A 27,839-nucleotide genomic window follows, 5' to 3' on the forward strand; every position below is an offset into this window, starting at 1 on the left:
CATGTCCCCTGGGGCAGGACCCAATCTCCTATTCTATATCGAACTGTTGTAACAACGAAAACGAACGAAAATAAAGCATTTATTCATGTCGGATTTTCGTTTTTTCGGATTTTGTGCTTTCGTTATCGTTTGTCAAAACGAAAACGAAAATAGCTGAAATTCGGACGTAAATGCGTTCGGACGAAAACGAATGCACATGTCTAATATAGAGAGGAATAAATGTTATGCTAAACAATCACATCAATACGCATGAATCGGATGTCGCTAGCTGAATCTCTGGACTAAGAATAAGCAGTGATGACAATTAAATCCCGACGTTTATGAGGCAATAATACCGTAAAATGTGTACATAAAAGATGGAGATGAAGACTATGCGCAGCAAGAATGTGACTATAAAGATATGTGTATTGTGAAGTGTGTGTGGTTGTAACAAGTTCACATCGGCTGACACAAAGAGCCCTCATAACAAGAAATATGTAAATATGTGTAAACATCATACATAGGTAACATTGCCCACTGATGAGCTGACAAGCAATGTCCCTTAACACAGATATTTTAAAGAGGAAGTAAAAGCAAAAATGTTTTTTTTTTAACCACTTCCCACCCAGCCAATCATATCTTAGTCTTACGCTAAGCCCTTGTACACACGGTCAGAGATTCCGACGGAATGTGTCAGATCGGACCGTATTGTTGGATATTCCGACTGTGTGTGGTCTCCATCGGACTGTTTCCGTCGGAATATCTGACGGACCAAATTTTCCAACTTGTCTATAAAATTTTCCCACAACATGCTCCGATCGGACATACTCCGGTCATGTGTAGCCTACTCCGACGGACAAAGTGCCACGCATGCTCAGATGAAATTCCTTGACCAAAGCTATTGGCTACTAGCCTGAACGTAGTCCCGTCGTAACGAAATAACGTCATCACGTTATGTACAATCGGATTTTCCGACAACTTTGTCCGACCGTGTGTATGCAACCGTTTCGGGCAAAATCCGTCGGACAAAATCCAATGGATTTGGTTGTCAGAATGTCCGACCGTGTGTACAAGGGCTAACGGGGCAAAAAATAAGTACACAATAGAACCCATAAACTACTCTAATCCAGAAGAACCCCCAATAGGAAGGTGAGTCACTTTGCAGTACTAAAAGATGTATATGTAGAAAAAAAGTGAGGGGGGGGTGTCCCTAGAGAGAAGGCATTTTTATATATCATAACTGGACGGCCAATAGTATATTATTCATAAAAATGGGAAACATCCCATTGAAAGTTGAGCCCCAACGGAATTCTAGTGTTAAGGGGAAAAAAAATCCCAAAAAACCTTGCGCCTGCAAAGTATTTGGAATCTACCCCCTCCTCTTATGGGGGTGATGATCTTCTCAATGCCCTGGATGGACAGACTGGTGACGTCCTTACAACCAAAGTTCCCCTTAAAGTGCAACCAACTAAACTTTGGCTTATCCGAAATAAAAAGGCTGGGTGATAGAAAGCTGCCCGAAGTTGGAGCTCTACGGGATACTACTTTTTTTTTTTTTTTTTTTAACAATCTTTATTTATAGGAGACAGGGTATTACAACTTGATGTACAGTAAAAGAATGAGAAAAAATGAAAATGAACAGAGAGGATAAACATTTGCTGTAGGTAATGCTGATACGTAATACTCCAGTCGTTCCTTTTTTGTTTTTCACTTGTATTGGGAACAAGAACATGAATAGTCAACAGTCATAAATTAACTTGGTATCGATTAGGTTATTGAGAAAGTATTTACCAGAGGTGACGGGTCAGCACGGTAGGTCAACTCGATTGTTGGGCTGAGTAATCCCATTCCGCAGTCTATTTCGTGCAGTATAGGACTGGTCTGTCTGTAAGGGGTTCTCACACGTGATACGCTTGGTCAGCTTTAACGTTCAAGGTAATTCACATGGGGGCCGACGGCTTCCTAGACGAGCGCGTGCGGGGGGGGGGAAGGGTGGCAGTCCTGCGTAATAGCGGCACCAAAGTGGCATTTCCCTTCTCAAGTCAGGTTGTCCCAATGGCGTCAGGTTGCCAATTTTTGTTGGGCCACCCAATTCCTCCATTCCTTACCCGTCACCTGGCACTCAACATATCAACCATCTGCCAATAGGCAGCCATAACTATTCAAGTCGTAAAGTATTAGAAAGTAGTTAAAGTGGAAGTAAACTCTCCTATCGTTTTCAGCCAAGGAAGCTGCCATCTTTGCCTCTGTTTAATCTTCAACTGCTATGGTGCTGCACATGTGATTCGTTATGACACCAGCCATTGGATGGTTTGATAGTTTGGCTGAGAGCAAAGCCAATGTGCAGTTAGCATTCCCGGCATGCCTTTTTTTTAACTGTTTAAATCCATGGGTTTACTTCCACTTTAAGTGAGAAAAAGAAGGGAAAAGAAAAGTGGTTTAGAACATACCTGAAGCCTCTCGTCCGACTCCGCCTCCTCTCCGAGCCCCGTCAAGGGACACTACTTTGATGCCGCTAGAGAGGATGTTACTGTAGATAGGATCATTATACAAAATAGGAAGGTATTTCGTAATGATCCCTTTCACTTTTGTATACTCCAAGCTGTACGGAGTAGAAAAAAAACGGAATATTGTTTTTCAAAGACGGAATGCCTATTTCTGCGTCCTTGAGATCTAATCCTGTTCTCTTTCAAAAGAATTACGTTCGAATCTGTCTTGGAAGGCTTATGGTGTCTGTCGAATGTATAAAGAAGATTTGACGGAGCTAACTATATAGCATACTTTAGAACCCTATTAAAGTCTATGGGACTCCAACGTTCAAAATCTAAAGTGCTAATTTTAAAGGCTAATTTGCAAGTTACTGTCCTAAAAAGTGTTTGGGGACCCGAGTCCTGCCCCAGGGGACATGTATCAATGCAAAAAAAAGTTTTAAAAACGGCCGTTTTTTCGGGAGCAGTGATTTTAATAATGATTAAAGTGAAACAATAAAAGTGTAATATTCCTTTAAATTTCGTAGGGGGGGGTGTCTATAGTATGCCTGTGAAGGGGCGCATGTTTCCCGTGCTTAGAATTGTCCCTGCACAAAGTGTCATTTATGCAGGAAAAAAAGTCCTTTAAAATCACTCAAATGAATTGTCGGCTCCGTAATACAGAGAACACTCATTGAAAGTCATTGATAAAAAAATAAATAAATAAATAAATAAATAAAAAAGCGTGGGGGTCCCCCAAATGCAATTACCAGGCCCTTCAGGTCTGGTATGGATATTAAGGGGAACCCTGCCTCAAATTTAAGAAAAAATTTGACGTGGGGTTCCCCCTAAATATCCATAACCAGACCCTTCAGGTCTGGTATGGATATTAAGGGGAACCCCGCGTCAAATTTAAAAAAAAATTGACGTGGGGTTCCCCCTAAAAATCCATACCAGACCCTTTATCCGAGCACGCAACCTGGCAGGCCGCAGGAAAAGAGGGGGGGACGAGAGAGCGGCCCCCCCTCCCTCCTGAACTGTACCAGGCCACATGCCCTCAACATTGGGATGATGCTTTGGGGGTCTGTGACCCCTCAAAGCACCTTGTCCCCATGTTGATGAAGACAAGGGCCTCATCCCCACAACCCTGGCCGGTGGTTGTGGAGGTCTGCGGGCGGGGGGCTTATCAGAATCTGGAAGCCCCCTTTAACAAGGGGACCCCCAGATCCCGGCCCCCCCCTGTTTGAAATGGTAAGGGGGTACAAAAGTACCCCTACCATTTCACAAAGAAAGTGTAAAAAATGGTTAAATAAAACAAACACACTTTTGAAAAATTCCTTTATTAAAAATAAAAAAATAAAAAAAAGATTCCAGCGGCGGTAATCCACTCTTGCTATCCAGCGACGGACGGTCATCTCTCCAGCGATGTCTCATCTCATCCAGCGCAGCGCAGCATCCTTCTTCTGTCTCCGTGGAGGAGACACTGCAAGGATTCCGGCGGCTGACGTTTGTTATATACGGAGGGCGGGGCCACCCGTCACCTGACCCCGCCCCCCTCTGACGCAAGGGGAAACCCGGGGTTCCCCGTGACGTATGGGTGACCCCGCCCCCCCTCTGATGTAACGGAAACCTGCCTGTGTTACATCAGAGGGGTGCGGGTCACCTATACGTCACGGGGAACCCCGGGTTTCCCCTTGCGTCAGAGGGGGGCGGGGTCAGGTGACGGGTGGTCCCGCCCTCCGTATATAACAAACGTCAGCCGCCGGAATCCTTGCAGTGTCTCCTCCACGGAGACAGAAGAAGGATGCTGCGCTGCGCTGGATGAGATGAGACATCGCTGGAGAGATGACCGTCCGTCGCTGGATAGCAAGAGTGGATTACCACCGCTGGAATCTTTTTTTTATTTTTAATAAAGGAATTTTTCAAAAGTGTGTTTGTTTTATTTAACCATTTTTTACACTTTCTTTGTGAAATGGTAGGGGTACTTTTGTACCCCTTTACCATTTCAAACAGGGGGGGGCCGGGATCTGGGGGTCCCCTTGTTAAAGGGGGCTTCCAGATTCTGATAAGCCCCCCGCCCGCAGACCTCCACAACCACCGGCCAGGGTTGTGGGGATGAGGCCCTTGTCTTCATCAACATGGGGACAAGGTGCTTTGAGGGGTCACAGACCCCCAAAGCATCCTCCCAATGTTGAGGGCATGTGGCCTGGTACGGTTCAGGAGGGAGGGGGGGCCGCTCTCTCGTCCCCCCCTCTTTTCCTGCGGCCTGCCAGGTTGCGTGCTCGGATAAAGGGTCTGGTATGGATTTTTAGGGGGAACCCCACGTCAATTTTTTTTAAATTTGACGCGGGGTTCCCCTTAATATCCATACCAGACCTGAAGGGTCTGGTTATGGATATTTAGGGGGAACCCCACGTCAAATTTTTTCTTAAATTTGAGGCAGGGTTCCCCTTAATATCCATACCAGACCTGAAGGGCCTGGTAATTGAATTTGGGGGACCCCCACGCTTTTTTTTTTTTATCAATGACTTTCAATGAGTGTTCTCTGTATTACGGAGCCGACAATTCATAATAGCCGCGAGTGATTTTAAAGGACTTTTTTTCCTGCATAAATGACACTTTGTGCAGGGACAATTCTAAGCACGGGAAACATGCGCCTCTTCACAGGCATACTATAGACAACCCCCCCCCTACGAAATTTAAAGGAATATTACACTTTTATTGTTTCACTTTAATCATTATTAAAATCACTGCTCCCGAAAAAACGGCCATTTTTAAAACTTTTTTTTGCATTGATACATGTCCCCTGGGGCAGGACCCAATCTCCTATTCTATATCGAACTGTTGTAACAACGAAAACGAACGAAAATAAAGCATTTATTCATGTCGGATTTTCGTTTTTTTGGATTTTGTGCTTTCGTTATCGTTTGTCAAAACGAAAACGAAAATAGCTGAAATTCGGACGTAAATGCGTTCGGACGAAAACGAATGCACATGTCTAATATAGAGAGGAATAAATGTTATGCTAAACAATCACATCAATACGCATGAATCGGATGTCGCTAGCTGAATCTCTGGACTAAGAATAAGCAGTGATGACAATTAAATCCCGACGTTTATGAGGCAATAATACCGTAAAATGTGTACATAAAAGATGGAGATGAAGACTATGCGCAGCAAGAATGTGACTATAAAGATATGTGTATTGTGAAGTGTGTGTGGTTGTAACAAGTTCACATCGGCTGACACAAAGAGCCCTCATAACAAGAAATATGTAAATATGTGTAAACATCATACATAGGTAACATTGCCCACTGATGAGCTGACAAGCAATGTCCCTTAACACAGATATTTTAAAGAGGAAGTAAAAGCAAAAATGTTTTTTTTTTAACCACTTCCCACCCAGCCAATCATATCTTAGTCTTACGCTAAGCCCTTGTACACACGGTCAGAGATTCCGACGGAATGTGTCAGATCGGACCGTATTGTTGGATATTCCGACTGTGTGTGGTCTCCATCGGACTGTTTCCGTCGGAATATCTGACGGACCAAATTTTCCAACTTGTCTATAAAATTTTCCCACAACATGCTCCGATCGGACATACTCCGGTCATGTGTAGCCTACTCCGACGGACAAAGTGCCACGCATGCTCAGATGAAATTCCTTGACCAAAGCTATTGGCTACTAGCCTGAACGTAGTCCCGTCGTAACGAAATAACGTCATCACGTTATGTACAATCGGATTTTCCGACAACTTTGTCCGACCGTGTGTATGCAACCGTTTCGGGCAAAATCCGTCGGACAAAATCCAATGGATTTGGTTGTCAGAATGTCCGACCGTGTGTACAAGGGCTAACGGGGCAAAAAATAAGTACACAATAGAACCCATAAACTACTCTAATCCAGAAGAACCCCCAATAGGAAGGTGAGTCACTTTGCAGTACTAAAAGATGTATATGTAGAAAAAAAGTGAGGGGGGGGTGTCCCTAGAGAGAAGGCATTTTTATATATCATAACTGGACGGCCAATAGTATATTATTCATAAAAATGGGAAACATCCCATTCAAAGTTGAGCCCCAACGGAATTCTAGTGTTAAGGGGAAAAAAAATCCCAAAAAACCTTGCGCCTGCAAAGTATTTGGAATCTACCCCCTCCTCTTATGGGGGTGATGATCCTCTCAATGCCCTGGATGGACAGACTGGTGACGTCCTTACAACCAAAGTTCCCCTTAAAGTGCAACCAACTAAACTTTGGCTTATCTGAAATAAAAAGGCTGGGTGATAGAAAGCTGCCCGAAGTTGGAGCTCTACGGGATACTACTTTTTTTTTTTTTTTTTTTTTTAACAATCTTTATTTATAGGAGACAGGGTATTACAACTTGATGTACAGTAAAAGAATGAGAAAAAATGAAAATGAACAGAGAGGATAAACATTTGCTGTAGGTAATGCTGATACGTAATACTCCAGTCGTTCCTTTTTTGTTTTTCACTTGTATTGGGAACAAGAACATGAATAGTCAACAGTCATAAATTAACTTGGTATCGATTAGGTTATTGAGAAAGTATTTACCAGAGGTGACGGGTCAGCACGCTAGGTCAACTTGATTGTTGGGCTGAGTAATCCCATTCCGCAGTCTATTTCGTGCAGTATAGGACTGGTCTGTCTGTAAGGGGTTCTCACACGTGATACGTTTGGTCAGATTTAACGTTCAAGGTAATTCACATGGGGGCCGACGGCTTCCTAGACGAGCGCGTGCGGGGGGGAAGGGTGGCAGTCCTGCGTAATAGCGGCACCAAAGTGGCATTTCCCTTCTCAAGTCAGGTTGTCCCAATGGCGTCAGGTCGCCAATTTTTGTTGGGCCACCCAATTCCTCCATTCCTCACCCGTCACCTGGCACTCAACATATCAACCATCTGCCAATAGGCAGCCATAACCATTCAAGTCGTAAAATATTAGAAAGTAGTTAAAGTGGAAGTAAACTCTCCTATCGTTTTCAGCCAAGGAAGCTGCCATCTTTGCCTCTGTTTAATCTTCAACTGCTATGGTGCTGCACATGTGATTCGTTATGACACCAGCCATTGGATGGTTTGATAGTTTGGCTGAGAGCACAGCCAATGTGCAGTTAGCATTCCCGGCATGCCTTTTTTTTTTTAACTGTTTAAATCCATGGGTTTACTTCCACTTTAAGTGAGAAAAAGAAGGGAAAAGAAAAGTGGTTTAGAACATACCTGAAGCCTCTCGTCCGACTCCGCCTCCTCTCCGAGCCCCGTCAAGGGACACTACTTTGATGCCGCTAGAGAGGATGTTACTGTAGATAGGATCATTATACAAAAATAGGAAGGTATTTCGTAATGATCCCTTTCACTTTTGTATACTCCAAGCTGTACGGAGTAGAAAAAAAATGGAATATTGTTTTTCAAAGACGGAATGCTTATTCCTGCGTCCTTGAGATCTAATCCTGTTCTCTTTCAAAAGGGAACTCCTAGGGACAGCCGCAGCTGCTGTATATGCATGGCGAATAGCCTTTTCAGGATACCCCCTATCCCTAAAACGCTGAGATGTCTACTGCTTCTGCATGGAAATTCTCAGGAGAACTACAGATGCGCTTCAACCTGAGAACCTGTCCATAAGGGACACCTTTTAGGGTATGTTTCGGATGTGCAGAATCAGCTCTTAACAGGGCATTGCCAGCAGTAGGCTTTATGAACAGTGTGGGATGAATAACTCCGTTAATCCCTGTCAACTTAACATCGAGAAAGTCAATACTGCTTGAACTCAAAGCCCCAGTGAATTTTAGACTAAGATTATTCAAGTACGAAAGCCACGTCTCAAGGCTCATACTGCTGTCAGAGGTTATGAACAAGAGGTCATCTATGAAACGACAGAAAAAAAACCATATCCAACCGACGGGGGCTATCATGTCCAAAGATGCGGGACCTCTTCCACCAGCCCATATAAAGGTTGGCAAGTGAGGGCGAAATTTTGGCCCCCGTAGAGGCCCCGCATCTCTGGAGATAATACCCCCCCCCCGTCAAACATAAAGTAATTATGTGTTAAAAGGTATTCCAATGCCTGTAAGATAAATTCTTGAAGAAGTAAAGAGTGTTTATCGGATCTTTTCAAGAACCAAGCCACAGCCTGGAGTCCTTGATGGATGCTAGAATAAAGACTGGCGACATCGCAACTGATCCATTTATAATTCTCATGCCATTGGGCATGCTGTAACTTATTAAGGAGTTGTTTAGTATCCCACAAATATCCTGGAAGTTCAAGGACCAGAGTGTCAGGAACCATGAAACAGACAAAGAGAGAAGTACAATCAAATCACACTTGTTAACTAATAAAAATAAAAAGGTAAATAGGAAAAAGTGTAGTCAAGCATAGCCAGAGTCCAGTAGCCAGATCGGGTAGTCAGCCAGTCCAAAGTTCATAAACCAGATCAGGTAATCAGTCAGTCCAGACGTCAGGGATCCAAGGAGAGCAACTGCAAGCAGGATAGAAGCCAGGAGGGATGTCAGAAAGCCAGTGAGAATGAAATTTGTGAACGATTTTAAGGGGGTTGCTTGTATATATGTTTTTTGGGGGTTTGGTTGGCGGACTCATTACATCTCTGAGGGTCTTTTTATCGCTGGGGTCTCGGCTGAGGGTGAGCGCTCACTTTTAAAGCTGTTTTTTTTCAATGTCCTATATATTTTTAATAATATATTTTCGTGTGTTCTATTTCTTATACTTTCTGATGATGTTTGTTATGTATTAATTTTTTTCCTTTTGATATATTTATTAGCTTGCGCATCCCCTGAGGAAGCCACCGGCGAAACATGTCGGGATAGTGTGCATAGATCATCTCCGTTATGGCCTCCTTGGGCCCCATTGCTACTAAATAAGCTCATGAAATCGCTTTTAATTTATGTATTTAAATAAAACAGTTTTTGCTTAATTAATACGATATTGCTTTTGTACTATATATAAAAAAAAAGCTATCTTTGAGTCTTTGTAAGCACCGTGAAAATCCAATATTTTCTCTTCTGTACTGTTAAGTGTTTTTTCTCTGGGACGTGGTGCTAAAAATATTTATGGGTGTTTCCTGGATATTGGACCAATTATAATTATGTTTTTAGATAGTTTTAATCGAATTGGTTTAAATTAGTTATTTTTTGATCTGAGTGCCCTCGCCAGGTATGTGCCTGGTTTGTTAGATTTCATGAAGAAAGCATGTCTGGAACAACGCAGTAATTTATCAGAAGATTCTGTAAGAAAAAGATTACATTCCAGGCGTGCCTTCTCTAAATTATTTTTAGTAGTTGGATTAGGATTGCTTTGGAAAGCTAAGAAAAAGAAGTTAAATTGTGTTTCTAATTTACGTGCAAGATTTCTGCGTTCTCTATTGAGTATTCCATACTGCTGCTGAAGTGTTCCCCTCAAGACTGGTTTATGTGCTTCCCACAATGTTATTGGGGAAATTTCTGGGCTTTTGTTGAATGTTAAATATTCTTTCAGAGCATGTTCAATTTTGTGACAATATAAAGGGTTTTTAAGTAATATCTCTGGTAAATACCATGTTTTATCTTGTGCTTTAGGTATGGTTGATGCAATAGTTGTTAGGACTGCATTATGGTCAGACCATGGGATGGGGATTATATTTGACGAGAGAATCTCAGGTATCATTCCTGTGGTTAGGAAAATGTGGTCAATACGACTGAATGTTTGGTGAGGGTGTGAAAAGTAGGTGTAATTTCTTTTTGTTGGATTATTCTCTCTCCATGAATCATTTAAATTGTGTTTGGAAAGGAGTTGAGAGAGAGATATTTTAGAGTGGTTAAGGTGTGGAGTATATGGTGTTTTGTCTAGAAATGGTAGGGGAACCTGGTTGGAATCGCCACATACCAGGCATGTACTGGCCATTGAGACTACAGGGAGTTTCCCGGTGGGCCGATGGCTCAGTGGGCCGGTTTCAGTGAAAAAGTAATGGCTGCATGGCTTGCCCTCAACTTCACGCAGTGATGTGAGAAGGATGAGAAAAATACAGACGAGAAGAAGTGAAATAATAAAAGAGGTTAGTGAGGACTCCTTATGTTTTGCTACTTATGTTTTTTTGCACAATTACGTATAGTTTTATATACTGTTTTTGTGCTTGTTTGCAAAATTAAAGTGGGCTGGTCTAGATGAAGTCCAGGGCCAAACTTTTGTCCCAGTCCAGCCCTGCCACATACAATGATTGTTCCCAGTCTATGTGGATTAACTACTTGTAATAGATATGTTAAGAATGGAATTTGCTGTTTGGTAGGTGAATAATAAGAAACCACAATTACTTCTGTGTCAAAAATGTGTCCTGTAAGGATTAGATATCTTCCTTCCGGATCCTTAATTTCCGAATTAATTGTGAATGGAGTGGACCAGTGGAAAGCCACAAGAGTTTGGTATTGGCCGAGGCAGTGAATATTTGTGGATAGGACGAACTAAAAAATTTAGGCGTTGATTTTACTGTAAAATGAGTCTCTTGCAGGCACTCAATTTGTGCATTTTTTGCTTGGAATGACCTAAATGCTTTAGTGCGTTTCTGTGGTACATTGAGTCCCTGTACGTTCGGAGATAAAATGTTTAAGGGGGCCATGGTAGCTGAGTCAATAGGCAGCACTCACCCGTTGTTCCGACTTGACGATTTCTCGACTCAACCCATATGGACTTGAAAAGGGAAAAAAGAAAGAAAAGTCCAGTGTTATCTAGATTAGGAAAGAAGAAAAAGACAGATAAGTTTACATTACCTCAGCTTAATAATATACAGTGTGGATCAAAAGTTTGGGCATCCCAGGTAAAAATGTGTATTAATGTGCATAACGAAGCCAAGGAAAAATGGAAAAATCTCCAAATGGCATCAAATTACAGATTAGACATTCTTTGTTTCAAATATTTTTTATTGAGATAATATGAGTATGCATATAACAAAATACAGAAGAAAATTCAAGCAGGAGGTAAAGCAATATACATCTTCAATGCTTTGGATTAATAATCAATCAAAACAGAGAGAAAACATCAGATGGATATACAGCAAAGGGTATAAAGTATGGGTGGAACAAAGGAGTGGTGGTAGTTACTATTATGACAAGGATAAAGAAGTTTTAGGAGTAGGTCACCTCCTAGGAAGGTATGGGAATGAAAGGAGTAATTAGTAGATATGCAGAACTGAAGGGTAAGAATAGATCTAAGTCTTAAATATAGAGATACAGTGTGTATTCTTAATCGTAAAGATGTAAGGGTACCATATTCTATGAGAGGGGATGGGGCACAGCAGTAGTAGATTGGGTGGAAGAGCGGAAATGAAGCCAACATGCCCAGGTAGCTGAAAATTTAGAGTGTCTATCTTGGGCTTGGTGGATAAGCCTTTCCATTTCCGCAGTCCTATCGACTTGATGGTACCATTCGTCGAGAGTGGGAGGTGTAGAAGATTTCCAATGTCTAGGAATGCATAAAGTGGCAGAGTTGATCAGGTGTAAGGATAACGATTTATGATAAGTGCGTTGTGCTAGGAGTGTGTGATGTAGTAAATATTGCGCTGGAGAAAAGGTCAGAGGATGTGTCGTTATTTGTACTATTTTGTCATGAATCTCTGTCCAAAACGTTTGAAGTAGGGGACATTCCCACCAGATGTGTAGAAAAGATCCAACATCGGCCCCACATCTCCAACATGTGGGTTGGACCTCAGGGAATATTTTGTGTATTTTATCTGGGGTGCGGTACCACCGTGAACAAAGTTTATATCTGTTTTCTTGCACCGAGACATTAACGGTGCCTTTATGAGTGTGTGTGTAAATCCTAGACCAGTCTTCGTCAGACAGGCAGATGGGGAGGTCGGCCTCCCATCTCAATTGAGATGGAGAGTGGGCAGTTACTTCAGGCTGCAAAAGAGGTACTATGTTGGATATCAGATGTTTTTGCGGCGTATCACTGTTGCATAGTGTTTCAAATGGGGTGAGTTGTTTAGACCATTGGGAGAGTGGGTTGTGCGAATTGAAAAAGTGCCGTAATTGTAAAAACTTAAAAAAGGGAATTCGGAGTTCAGGAAATTTCCTAGTTAGGGCTGAGTGTGATAGTAGGTCGCCGTGGTCGAAGAATTGGTGAGCACGGTATTGAATTAGTGGTTTTTGTAGATCATTTCTGGTAATGTCAGGGGGAAAATCTGGATTGTTGGAAATGGGCGTCATGGGACCGCATGAAGGCGTGAGGTTAAGGGAACGTTGTGTTTGACGTAGCGCTAATAGGGATGAATTAATCAGGGGATGAGTCTTGCAGGAGTTAGGAATAGCATGTGTGGACAGCCACGGGAGGTTCACCAGAGGTAAGTGGGTCATATCCTGTTCTAATTGGATCCATGCCTTCTCTCTATGATGGATGTGCCAGTCCACAATTCTGTAAGTAATGAGGCATTGCTATAAGTATGGAGGTCGGGCACACCTAGGCCTCCTCTGGATTTGGGAAGGACAAGTTTGGCCCAGCTTATTCTGGGGGACCTGTGGGACCATATAAAGTCTCTACAGATTTTTTTGTAAGTCTGGAAGAAGATTTTCGGGAGAGTGATGGGAATGGCTTGGAATAAATATAGCAGTTTAGGAAGTACAGTCATTTTAACAATGGCTATCCTTCCAAACCAAGAGAAAGAATTTTTATGCCAAGTTAGTAAGTCCTCCTTTATTTTCAGAAGTGTTGGGCTAAAATTGTGGTCGTATAAAGTCAGTAGATTAGTGGGGATGTGAATACCTAGGTATGACAAAGCATTGCGCTCCCATTGAAAGGGAAAGTTGAGTTTGCATTGTAGTATTATTGGCTCGGGCGTGGTTACGTTTAAGGCCCTGGATTTATCAAAGTTAATTTTCAGATTGGAAATATTGTGAAATATAGTCAGGTCACTAAGTAAGTTGGGAATGGATGTGACGGGGTCTGATAAAAAAAGTAATATGTCGTCTGCGTAAGCAGCCAATTTGTAAGTGTTGTGATTGATCTCAATTCCTTTAATGTTTGTGTTACTTCGTAGCATTCGGAGGAGGGGTTCTAATGTCAAAATAAAGATAAGTGGAGAAAGGGGGCAACCTTGACGGGTACCATTAGCGATGGAGAAGGCGCTCGACAGGTGACCGTTCACTTTTATTTTGGCCGTAGGGGTGGAATACAAGAGCAAGATCATTTGAAGCAAGCGTGGTGGGAGGCCCAAGTGGGTTAAGACAGCAGTCATATAGTCCCAGGCCACCCTGTCGAACGCCTTCTCCGCGTCCAATGAGAGAAAAAACCCTTCTGTTTTCGTAGAAGTTAGCCAATGATGTATGTTTAAAGCCTTTGTGGTGTTATCTCTGGCTTCACGGCCAGGTACAAAGCCCACTTGGTCGGTTGCAATTAAAGTCGTGAGTAAGGGAGAAATGCGATTCGCTATAATTTTGGCGTACAATTTGAGGTCCACATTTAATAATGAAATGGGGCGATAATTGGGAATTAAAGAGGTGTCTTTGCCGGGCTTTGGTATAAGAGTGACGTGAGCTTCCAAAATATCTATATTAGACCTGTCGGATGTTGGGAGATCGTTAAAAGTTTCCAAGAAATGAGGCAGAAGGACGTCAGAAAAGGTCTTGTAATATGCAGCGGACAAGCCATCAGGGCCAGGGCTTTTACCTGCTTTGAGTTGTTTAAGGGCTAACAAAGTTTCAGTGGCCGTAAGTGGGGTATCTAGTGAGGAAAGAGCTTCGGGGTCTAAGGGGGGTGGGGCGTAGGTGTCAAGGAAATTCTGGATGAGTGACTGTCTGTTAGGATCGGCGGGTAATGGGGAATGTGGGGGCAAATTGTATAGTGTTTTGAAATAATCTGCAAAATGTTGTGCTATTGTATCTGAATCAATAATTGAGTCTCCGTTTGGTGTAGTGATTTTATGAATAGTGTGTTGCATTTTCTTTTTCTGGAGAGCTCGTGCAAGCATTTTACCGGCTTTATTGCCGTATTCATAAAAAAGCTTTTGTGTCAGAATAAATTTGTGCTTAATGTTTTTCTGTAATTCTTCCAGCAACGTTTTCCTAGTTTGAATGAGTTCAGGTAAGTGCTCATCTGCGAGTGTACGTTTGTGAGCTTGCTCCAGAAAATGAATACGTTTATATAAGGAGTCCATATGAGCTTTACGCAATTTTGTGTGGTTCGCTTTGAGGGAGATAAACAACCCTCGGACAACACATTTATGTGCTGCCCATATGGATCCCTTAGAGATGTCTGCCGACTTGTTGTCTGTAAAATAATTTTGAAGACATTCCGTGATAGAAGCCTTATTGGCGATATCGGTTAATAAGGATTCATCCAACCGCCAAACATGAGATCGGGAGGATGGTTGTGACAAATGGAGGACCATCGTAATCGGATTGTGATCGGATATTAACGCAGGTTCAATCGTGGCCTTTTGCAGGTTGGGAAAATCATCCTGTGAGAGAAAGAAATGGTCTAGGCGGGAATACTTTTGATGGGGACAGGAGTAATACGTATAATCCCTTGTAGATGGGTGCAGGGTGCGCCATGTGTCATGTAGAGCTAGCAATCGCAATTGGGATCTGATGTCTTTAAGTGCCCTGTACGTAAGGCTAGAGGAACCATTAGATGTATCAATTGATGGGGATAGAGGAACATTAAAATCTCCTCCAAGGACCAAAATTCCCTGGTGGAAAGCTATCAGTTGGGACACTGTTTCTCGGAAGAATGGTACCTGGTGGGTGTTTGGTGCATATAGGTTGGCAATCGTGATCGGTCGATTATGAATATGACCCTTAAGAAAAAGAAAACGGCCTTTCGGATCTCGTTGAACCTCAGAGATATTAATGGGGCAATGCCGCGAAATGAGGATCGAGACTCCTTTAGATTTAGCCTCATCATTTGTCGCGTGGTAGACTATAGGGTAATGATAGTTATGTAGTTTCGGAATGGTATCTGATCGGAAGTGGGTTTCCTGTATCAGGGCAATATGGGCTCTCGATTTGTGTAAGGTGTGTAGCAATTGGGATCTCTTTTCGGGAGTATTTAAGCCACGAGCATTGATTGAGTAGAATTTAGTAGCGTTAATCAAAACATCTGTATGGTGAGGATGGGGTGTAGTAGGCGCGTAAGAAGCCATGTCTGGTATTCGGTGAGGTGGAGGTGACCTGGGGGGAAACAGGGGATAGGGAGGAGGGTGGGTTGTAATATTACCAAAACAAGAAAAGGTTTTCAAGAAACAGGGCTAATAGGGAAATGGGGGAAAGGGTATTTACCACGTTCTCTAGTGGTGTGGAAATTCGTGAGATGTGGAGTGGGTATGTACCACCCCTCTTCGGGGTCGACAAGGGCGAAGCCCGATGAGGGCGTGAGAAGTAGTGAAGAAGAGTACCTAGTTGAAGGTGAGTGTGCGGCTATTCAGGACAATGTAAACGTGCTTGTATCTGAAAGGTGAATGGTTAACAAAACAGTATCAGATATAACGATAAACAGAGCAATTAAACATAAGTAATAAATACGTTTAGTATAGAGAGAAGAAGCCTCAAGTAGCTTGACTCCCGGATTAGGTAAAAGAGTTACAAATATAGCAAAGTAGAACCAGCTATTATCCACTATCTAACATTGTCATGTCAGTGCCTGCGTATATGCACAAAGACATATATAGGTTATAAGATCAAGTAGTGAGTAATACTAAATAACAAGTAATGTTCTAGAACACGGTAACAACTACAGCAGAGGAGGGATAGACAGCGATCGTAGTGTGAGGCATACTTATCCGTTGGGATGAAGGACAAACATTTGGGAGCCAGTAATCGGTTCGGTATCTCCCTCTTAAAAGTTTGTTTTTCGTGGAGAGTTCAGGAACACAGAGATCTTACGAACGGAAGAATGCGCCATATGTAGTGTAGAGTAAAGCTTTATCTTTATACATGAGTGAGTCAAGACCAATTACTATGTAGTGGCAAGGGCGAGCGGCTGTTGTAGGATGTATGGTCTGAAGGAAATCCTAGCAGATACCATGTGGAGGGCGTAAGGGTCGGATGTAGTCAAGAGATGCTGAAAACCAAGCTGTAAAAGCTGCGCATTGTTGAGATGTGTGGTGACGTCCGGGTGCAAGAAGTATTATTCGTTCGTGGGTATGGTCCGTCCGGATGATAGGATGAAGCTAATATAGAGGATATGAAATGTCGTAGCCCGAGTGTACTTTCGAATGGTAGCAGTAGAACTGGCGGGATGGTGTCAGAGAAATACGATCTCGGAGGTAATCCGCAAGAGATAGATGTCAACCACGGTGGAAGCCAAACGTGACTCCTTAAGATAGGGGAGAGTAAGTCCGATTCGGAAGTCTAGTGCCTCTCCGTCCGCCTGAACGATGTGAAGACACGACCGGAAAGAGAACTTGGGCGTGTGTTAGGTATGGGCGACCAAACAAATTAACCACAAACCGAGCGGAAAGTCAAAAACAACAATAATGTAGGCCACAGTAAAATAAGTAAAAAAAAAACTTTTGTGGAGTACGTGGACGTATGAAAAAGGATTTAAACTCAAGTGGAACAGTGTGTTTCCAGCAGTTAAACTAACCGTATAGAATACTTGAATGCTTGGGGTCTAATAGTCCCTCCGGGCCCTCCTTGAATGTGGTGAGGACGACGGGCTGTAATCCCTTCGGATGGTGTCCAGAGGGCGTTGTCCCCTGTGTCCGGACGGGGATCTCCGTCTGCGATGAGGAGCATCCTGAGTATCCATGGGTTCCATGTGATATGCGATCGGTTTGTAGGCCATGGGGCGGAAGTTAGCGTACCAGTTCGGAACCTCTATTAGGGGCACGTTTAATGTGGCACAAAAGTTAGGGAGATCTTCGGGAACCTTAAGGTAGGCCGTGCGTCCTTGATGAGAGGCAGTTAGGCAAAAAGGAAATTTCCATTTATACAGAATACCATGGGTTTTCAGTGTTTCGAGCAGGGGGCGCAGGTCCCTGTGATGCTGGAGCGTGATGCCCGAAAGGTCCTGAAAAATCTGTATAGGAGCAGACTCATAGGAAATCTGGGGTTTGGACCGGGCTGCTTTCAAAATATCCTCCTTAAGACGATAATTAACAAGGCAGCAGATAATATCCCTCGGCGGGTCCGTATCTCTGCCTTTAGGGCGCAGCGCGCGGTGGATCCTTTCAAACTCCACAGCAGTTTGTAAGGGCCTATCTAAGACATCGTTGAAAATGGAGGAGATGGCTGAGGGGATGTGTTCACCATCAACAGATTCCGGGAGACCTCTGATTCTTAGGTTGCGCCGTCTGCCCCTGTTGTCCAAATCCTCCATGTGCCTCTGCATATCCCTGAGTTGTAATGTAATGTATGTCCATCTAGCTTCCTCGTAGCCTTGCGGATGGAAAGATCATGTTGGGCAGTGGTTTTCTCAACTGTGTGGACTCGGTCAGTCAGGGCCCTGATGTCCACTCGTAGCTCAGCAATGGCCGCTGACAGGGTGTCTTTTATGTCAGTGGCGATTGTGCGAAGATCCAGCATGCTGATGTTTTGCTGGGGAGGCAGTGTGTGCTGTATGCGGTGTCCGTCACCACTATTTGCCGGGTTACTGAGCGGGAGGGCTTCCGTCAGTAGGATTTCTGCATGAGGCGAGGTTCTGCGGTCTGCGGCCTGTGATGTGGTATGGCGGGAAGGCGCCATGTTCCCCCGCTGAGAGCGAAACATCTCCGGTATGTTTCCTTGTGATTGTCCTGTGGAATGTCCCCTCGGGGAACGGGAGCGAGATGCCGAGGACGTACGGGAGGCCGTGCCCATCTCCGGGTTCGGTAAGTATGTGATATCACCGGCCAATTTGAAGTTTCGTGTCCTGAGGCGCCGGAGCTCACAGATTACACGTCCGCCATCGAGCTCTGCCAAGCCACGCCCCCCCAGATTAGACATTCTTATAATATGTCAAAAAAAAGTTAGATTTTATTTCCATCATTTACACTTTCAAAATTACAGAAAAAATGGCGTCTGCAAAAGTTTGGGCACCCTGTAGAGTTAATATCTTGTACTGCCCCCTTTGGCAAGTATCACAGCTTGTAAACGCTTTTTGTAATCAAAAAGGTTTTAATTTTTTAAGGGGTCCAGCCGGACCCCTTAAAAAATTAAAACCTTTTTGTTACTGGTTGCACCCTTCTGGGGCTGCGACTTTCAGGGGTGGCGACACTGGTTGTGAGTCCTTCTATTTTTCGCCTGAACCTCATTATAGCCTCTGCAGCGCGGCCTGGGATCTGTAAGATCGAAGCACTTTTTTCATTCGCTTTTTGTAATCAGCCAAGAGTCTTTCAATTCTTGTTTGAGGTATCTTTGCCCATTCTTCCTTAAAAAAAAGTGTTCCAGTTCTTTGAGATTTCTGGGCTGTCTGTCACGCACTGCTCTTTTAAGGTCTATCTATAGATTTTCAATAATGTTGAGGTCAGGAGATTGTGAAGGCCATGGCAAAACCTTCAGTTTACGCTTCTTGATTTAATCCCCTGTGGATTTTGAGGTGTGTTTAGGATCATTATCCATTTGTAGAAGCCATCCTCTCTTTATCTTCAGCTTTTTCACAGATGGCATCAAGTTACCATCCAAAATTTGCTGAAATTATATTGAATCCATTTTTCCTTCTACTCGTGAAATGTTCCCTGTGCCACTGGCTGCAAAACCCCAAAGCATGATTAATCCACCCCCATGCTTAACAGTTGGACAGAGGTTCTTTTCATTAAATTCTGTGCCCTTTCTTCTCCAAACGTACCTTTGCTCATTCCGGCCAAAAAGTTATATTTAACCTCATCGGTCCACAGAACTTGTTTCCAAAATGCCTCAGGCTTGTCTATATGTTCATTTGCAAATTTCAAATGCTGATTTTTGTGGTGAGGACATAGAAGAGGTTTTCTTCTGATGACTCTTCCATGAAGACCATATTTGTACAAGTATCTCTTTATAGTGGAATAGTGTACCACAACTCCGGTGTCTGCCAGATCTTTCTGGAGGGATCGTGCAGTCAAACGTGGGTTTTGAATTGCTTTTCTCACAATCCTGTGAGCTGTTCTGTCTGATATTTTTCTTGGTCTTCCAGATCTTGCTTTAACTTCCACTGTTCCTGATGACTGCCATTTCTTAATTACATTCCGAATAGAGGATATTGACATCTGAAAACGCTTTGCTATCTTCTTATAGCCTTCTCCAGCTTTGTGAGCGTCAACTATTTTCAGTTTCAGTTTTCTAGACAACTGCTTAGAAGAACCCATGGTGCTGATTGTTGGGGCAAGGTCAGATCAGTCTGGCCATTTAAAACCTTTGAGATTGACATCACCTGGTCTTCCCAGACGATGATTGAGAACAATCCACGACACTGGCAGGTCTCAGCTTTGCAAAGGGAGCAGTGCATGCTATAAATTCTGCAGGGTGCCCAAACTTTTTCAGACACCATTTTTTTGTTTTCTGTAATTTTGAAAGTGTAAATGATGGAAATAAAATCGAACTTTTTTTGACATATTATAAGAATGTCTAATCTGTAATTTGATGCCATTTGGAGATTTTTCCATCTTTCCTTGTCTTCGTTATGCACATTAATACACATTTTTACCTGGGGTGCCCAAACTTTCGTTTCCCACTGTAATATGAAGGTATTCAAAATGTACCCGTGGTGAAGGGTAAAACCCCCCAACAGGGGACAAAAGGCCCTCGTCGAGTCCCCGCATATTAAGGGAGGGGATCCGAGGAAGACTAGGTGAGGCACACAGAACAGAACCACTTTGTTAAACAAGAAACAAAAAATATAAATAAAAAAAAAAATAAAAAAAACTTTTTGCATCACTAGGATGCATGTTTATAGCCCTTATGGCTTAATGAAAGTACCGTATTTATCGGCATATAACACGCACAGGTGTATAACACGCACATTCATTTTAAGAGGGAAGTTTTATGAAAAACTTAAATTTTTGTATTGGCGTATAACACACACACGCTATTTGCACCCGATTTTCATGGTGAAAAAGTGAGTGTTATACGCCAATAAATACAGTATTATCTATTTTCTATAACAGGTTTTTCAAGAAAAATTGAAAAAAATAAAAATAATTAAGATTATTAAATTCTTGTAATACTTGAAAGAGTAGTCTATCTAATCTAAAAAAGGTAAATGGAATGTCTTTTATCAAGAACTTAGACTTCTCTAAAACTATATTTCTAAAGCCTATATAAATACATCAACCCTAGAAATAAATTGTATCTTTTCAGTCATGAATGAGTCTCCTTATTTGTTTAATGATAATATTATGCAACTCTAGGTGGCAAGTAGTAAATAAGGAGAGCTCTTTTAACCATTCTATTCAGGTAAAGAGAAAAATAAACTTTGTTTCATATATTGGAGATAGCTGATGAAAATGATGTCCCCATATGATTGTGCTTAGGATATTCAGGTATAACCTTAGTAGGGGATTCCCCCTGACCCATAATGTATTCTATTCATAGGATACAGGTGCAGGCTGCAATTTTGGGTCAAATGAGCATAGTTAATGAGTTCAGTATGTTATAGTTCCTCTGGGAACATATCTCCAATATTAGCTTATAACTCTATGTGTTAAAGAATAGCCTGTCAGTCTATTGGATCTTCTTGGCCCTGTGGGGGGGGGGGGACATAGTGACCCCTTTTATGTGTGTAATGAACCCCATTTTTCCCGGTTGCATGGGAAGAGTTAGGTAGGGAAGAGGTAGATGCTGTTCTTCAACGTGAGGTTCGGTGATCTACAGATGTGTTTGGTACCTTTGTAGCTGAAGCGTATGTAGAATGGAAAACCCCATTGGTATGAGATGTTATGACGTTGTAATTCCATTAAATGTGGTTTCATGACACGTCTTTTAGAAATGGTTACTTGAGAGAGATCATCGAAAATCTGAAAATTGTGACCCTGGAAGGTTAGGTTGTCTTTCTCTCTGGCTGCAATTAAGAGTTGTTCCTTTGTGCGATAAAAATTGAACTTTGCTATGATGCCACGTGGGAGTCCATCTTCTTTTTTAGGCATGAGAGCTCTGTGCACCCTGTCCATTTCCAGCCTTTCAACCGGTATTCCTGGTTGCAATTCTTGGTATAATGCTGTTATTGGGGCAGATAAGTCAGTGATCGATTCAGGGATGCCTCTGAATCGCAAATTGGACCTTCTTGCACGGTTCTCATAATCTTCCAGTTTATTTTGTAGTGTAATGTTTTCTTCTTTAAGAAGATCTATTTCATTCAAGTATTAAAGAGTTGAGTTTTCTATTTCTTCAACTTTAATTTCCAGCGCAGCTGTGCGATTTCCCAATTCTCTGATTTCTTTAGTCAGTTTACTGGTTATTTGTTCTGAGGTAATCTTTAATGCGTTGTTCAGCATCTTCTCAAATTGTTTTATAAGGCTTTGGGATGCAGTTAATTCATGTGAAGATTTCTGTGACAGAAATAATTCAGTGTCGGATTCTTCTGAGGAGACTTGCTGAGACCGCGGTGATTGCGCCTGTAGCTGAGGAGACCGGCGCCATTTTCACTGCAGTCTTTGCCTGAGCGCCTCCTCTGGGGGTATTTTTAAACTTATTCCGGGCTCCCCCCAATACTATTTTTAGCCCAAATGATTCTCTCACCTCACAGGAATGTTCAGACAGAGTTTTTGTAAGAAATAATTTGGTGGGCTGTCTTTGTTTAGCGGTTCTCCTTCTTCACAGAGCGGAGCTCTAGTGGGACATGTCCATTGAGCTAGACTCCACCTCCTGAGCCTCGGCGAAGAATAAATTCAATACCTTCGCCATCTCACCATCCTTTGTAACCAGATGTCCTTCCTCATTCTTTATGGGACCAATTTGGTCTGTCCTCCCTCTTTTACTGTTGATATACTTAAAGAATTTCTTGGGATTTTCTTTGCTGTCTTCCACTATGTGTATTTCATGTTCTGTATTAGCTGCCCTAATTGCACGCTTACATTTCTTGTTGCATTCTTTGTAAAGTCTGAATGCTGATGATGATCCTTCAACCTTGTATTTTTTGAAGGCCTTCTCCTTTGCTTTTATATGCATTTTTACATCGGAGTTAATCCATCTAGGACCTTTGTTCGCTCTTTCATATTGGATTGAAAACTATTAGCCCTTGTACAAACGGTCAGCGATTCCGACGGGATGTGTCCTATCGGACCACTTTGTCGGATATTCCGACTGTGTGTGGTCTGCATCGGACTGTTTCCGTCGGACCAACTTTTCCAACTTGCCGGTAAAATTTTCCGACAAAATACTCCAATCGGACATACTCTGATCATGTGTAGCCTACTCCAATGGACAAAGTGCCACGCATGCTCAGATCAAATTCCTAGAACAAAGCTATTGGCTACTAGCCTGAACGTAGTCCCGTCGTAGCGAAATAACATCATCACGTTATGTACAATCGGATTTTCCGACAACTTAGTCCGTCCGTGTGTATGCAACATCACTTCTGGACCTCTTCCGGAATCTCCGACCGCGTGTACAAGGGCTTAGATAAGCACCTGAATGACCACAACATACAGGGATATACAATGTAATACTGACATATAATCACACATATAGGTTGGGCTTGATGGCCTTTTTTTAACCTCACCTACTATGTAACTGTGTAACTTTAATGGCATCCCATTCTTAGTCCATAGGGTTCAATATTGAGTTGGCCCACCCCTCGCATCTATAACAGCTTCAACTCTTCGGGAAAGGCTGTCCACAAGATTTAGAAGTGTTTGACCATTCTTCCAGAAGCCCATTTGTGAGGTCATGCCAATGGACCTTATTTTGTACAGTAAACGTTTATGGGGAACTGTGTCAAATGTCTTTGGAAAATCCAGATACACCACATCTACGGGCCTCCTCTTATCTAGATGGCAGCTCACCTCCTCATAGAAGGTTAATAGATTGGTTTGGCAAGAACGATTCTTCATGAATCCATGCTGATTACTGCTAATGATACCGTTCTCATTACTAAAATCTTGTATATAGTCCCTTATCATCCCCTCCAATAATTTGCATACTATTGCTGTTAGGCTAACTGGTCTGTAATTCCAGGGGATGTATTTCGGCCCTTTTTTAAATATTGGTGCTACATTCTGTTTTCTCCAATCAGCCGGTACCATTCCAGTCAGTAGACTTTCAGTAAAAATTAGGAACAATGGTCTGGCAATTTTACTTGACTGAGTTCCCTAAGGACCCTCGGGTGTAAGCCATCTTGTCCCGGTGACTAATTAATGTTAAGTTTTCCAAGTCTATTTCTAATTCTGTCCTCTGTTAGCCATGAGGGTGCTTCCTGTGATGTGTCATGAGGATAAATACTGCAGTTTTGGTTACTGAAGCCCTCCGATTCCCTTGTGAAGACTGAGAAGAATAAATTCAATACCTTTGCCATCTCCCCATCCTTTTTAACCAGATTCCCTTCCTCATTCTTTATGGAGACAATATTGTCTGTCCTCCCTCTTTTACTGTTTATTTGCTTAAAAAATTTCTTGGGATTTTCTTTTGCTCTCTTCCACTATGTGCATTTCGTGTTCTATCTTAGCCGCCCTTATTGCAACCTTACATTTCTTGTTGCATTCTTTCTAAAGTCTGAATGCTGATGATGATCCCTAAACCCTGTATTTTTTGAAGGCCTTTTCCTTTGCTTTTATATGTATTTTTACATTGGAGTTAATCCATCCAGGACTTTTGTTTGCTCTTTTAAATTTATTTCCCAGTGGGATACTTTGACAAATGCCCTTATTTAATATGCTCTTAAAGCAAACCCATCTCTCCTCCGTGTTCTTTGTTCCTAAGATTTTATCCCAATTTATGCCTTCTAGCAAGGTTTGTAGTTTAGGAAAGTTGGCTCTTTTGAAATTCAGTGTCTTTATATTCCCCTTATGTTTCCTATTTGTGTGATTTATACTGAAGCTGAAGCGATTTATACTGAATACCCCCAGGTTAGGGGGCATATAGCATACTCCCAGCATTATTTTCCCCTTAGTTTCATCCCTTTGGAGCTCTTCCCATAAGGATTCCACCTCCTCCCTAGCTCCCTTAGTGTTTTCATCACTTGAATGGTTGCCAGCCAATCTGGAGAGCTGTTGAAACAAGTCTCTGAAAAAATACCCACAAAATCAAAATCCTCCTCGTACAACAGTATCTCTAGTACTCTCATCTTGTCCACCAGGCTCCTGAGTCCTGGCATTGGGGAACATGCCACGTAGTTTAGACCGATCGCATGCTGTCTTCTTATTGGGTCTTCCGAGGTTGCAAATAGGACTTGTTACTTACCTTGTGTTTATGTCAGGGGTGTCCAAACTTTTTTCAAAGAGGGCCAGATTTGATGAAGTGAACATGCGCGAGGGCCGACCATTTTGCCTGACATTCTTTGATCCATTGAAAATTCGCTCTAAGTGTGTCCATCCGAGCACTAATACACGGCCCAACAAGAATTCTCTTGCCTTTGTCGCGCTCGTTCCCAACACAAAGACGAATGCTCTGCACTTTAGGGGGTACCGTTAATTCTTAATGGTATCTCACACATTGGAAAATGTAGGGTGCTTTTGGTGCACTGCAATTTAAAAAAAAAAAAAGCTTGGGGAACTTCTTTCCCTGCATTTTTGTGAGTAGGGAAGTCCATTGAAATTAATGGGCTGCCCTACACACAGTACGCAGCCACACAGATGTTGCATTTACGGGCTTAAAAGAGGTGGCGAGGAGGCAATATAATGCCTCTTTACCGCCATTCAAATGTCTCTGAAAAGAGATCTGTGCATGGATTGGTTTTAAGAGGAGCAGCAGTCCTGGCTAATATCACTAAAGTCCTACAAAAGCAGTTTTGATGGTATAAGAATGAAGGGGGGGGGGGGGGGGGGTCCGGATTAAAAGTAACACACACAGACACATGCACACACATGCAGACACACATACAGACAAATGCACGCCGCACACACATACAGACAAATGCACGCCGCACACACATACAGACACATGTGCATACACACACATACAGACATACATACAGACACATGCATACACATACATACAGACACATGCATACACATACTTACAGACATACATACATACAGACACATGCATACACATACACATACTTACAGACATACATACATACAGACACATGCATACACATACTTACAGACATACATACATACAGACACATGCGCACACATACACATACATACAGACACATGTGCACACACACATACATACAGACACATGTGCACACACACAAACATACAGACACATGTGCACACACACATACAGACACATGTGCACACACACACAGACACATGTGCACACACACACATACAGACACATGTGCACACACACACACACACACACACACATACAGACACATGTGCACACACACACACACACACACACATACAGACACATGTGCACACACACACACACACACACACATACAGACACATACAGACACATGTGCACACACATACAGACACATGTGCACACACACAGACACATGTGCACACACACAGACACATGTGCACACACACACACACACACACACACACACACACATACAGACACATGTGCACACACACACACACACATACAGACACATACAGACACATGTGCACACACACACACATACAGACACATGTGCACACACACACAGACACATGTGCACACACACACATACAGACACATGTGCACACACACATACATACAGACACATGTGCACACAAACACGCATACAGACACATTTGCACACACACACATACAGACATACATGCACACACATACAGACACATACACACACAAACACACACATGAATAAAGCCCTTTTTAACACTAATTTAGCTTCTAACATAGTACAGTACCTTTGCAGCTTCCTCATTCAGCCGGGTACTGCACTGTAGGGGGAAGCAGAGAGCAGAGTGCACTCCTCTGCACTTTACTTTTACTTTTGAAGCTCACGGAGCTTCTCACAGTGCCGGGGATCGGCTCATCTGACAGCCCTGATCCCGCGGCACACTAAATTGAGAAAGACCAGGCGGGCCGTTCAAAACCGGACTGCGGGCCGCAATTGGCCCATGGGCCGGACTTTGGGCGTACCTGGTTTATGTGCTTTAGTAAACCTACCACTAATGTCCCTGATACTACCCTCTGGAATATATTCCGTGCTGAATATCTCTACCTCTGGAACCCCCCCCCCCCATTGTCTAATTTAAAATACCTGTATGGTGGTGTCACACACTCGGCATGTAAATAAAAGTCACTGCTGATGCTCCTTCCCCACCAGCTACCATTGCAACAAAGTAACCTCCTCATTCTTATTGTTTTTACATCTCTTGCTTCATTTTATTTTCTCTCTTCCTTGTTTATTGTACCAAAATGTAGAGATGTGTACATTCGCCATGGTCACGGTTGACTTGAAACTGGTCCCCAGTTCTGATTTAACTGTGATTGACGACCCTAGAATTTTTTGCTTTCACTCCAACATTAAATGACGTTATGTAACATTTACAGTATAGTGCCATTGTTTTTTTATGTACAGTAGGTGCCCCCCTACATGTGCGTTTACATATACATGTGCGTGTATATGAGGGTGGGGTGGGATCAACATTTGTTGGGGTTTTGGGTGTACAATTAATTTTTTTCACACTTTTTTTTCCCTTAACGTTGCTGCAGTATAGACCCCCAATGTGATAACATGATTATTGTGACAGGTACTCTTTAACCACTTCTATAAAAAAAGTGTTGCGTTAAAGATTGAAAATAAATGTGTACACATCCAGAATGGTATCTGTCTCGTGTATAACCTGTGTGAGTATGGAATTAACATCATACAACCCAGATAATAATTAAACCGTTTCCATTGTGCATATATACATAAAAGAAGAAAATATGCAAAAATTAGAGTCCCTTGGTGAATGTTAGTACAGTCTTTCCAAAAAGGACAATCAGAAGTCCCCCTTATGCCGCGTACACACGGGCGGACTGTATGGCCTACTTAGTCCGTCAAAACACATTTCAGCGGACAGTCCGCTCGTGTGGGGGCTTCAGCGGACTTTTTCAGCGTGCAGTCCGGCGTACTAAGTATTTCGGATTTTTCGAAATTCTGTCCATCATACTTTGGTTTCAGCGGACAATCCGCTCGTGAGTAGGCTAGTTCGACGGACTAAGAATGGCGCATGCTCAGAAAGGATTTACACGGCGGAAGGGTGCATTGCTGTGTATTGGACTTCCTATTTCTAGTCCCGTCGTACGTGCTGTACACGTCATCGCGCAAGCTTTCGACGGACTGTTTGTGCATCTGTGTGTGGTCAAGTCCGTTCATTCGAAAGTATGACGGACTGTCCGTCGGATTGTATGACGGACTAAGTAGGCCATACAGTCCGCCCGTGTGTACGCGGCTTAAG

This window comes from Lithobates pipiens, unplaced genomic scaffold, assembly GCF_037356315.1.
Source record: "Lithobates pipiens isolate NorthernLeopardFrog02 unplaced genomic scaffold, aLitPip1_a1.2 Scaffold_8, whole genome shotgun sequence".
Lineage (NCBI taxonomy): Eukaryota > Metazoa > Chordata > Amphibia > Anura > Ranidae > Lithobates > Lithobates pipiens.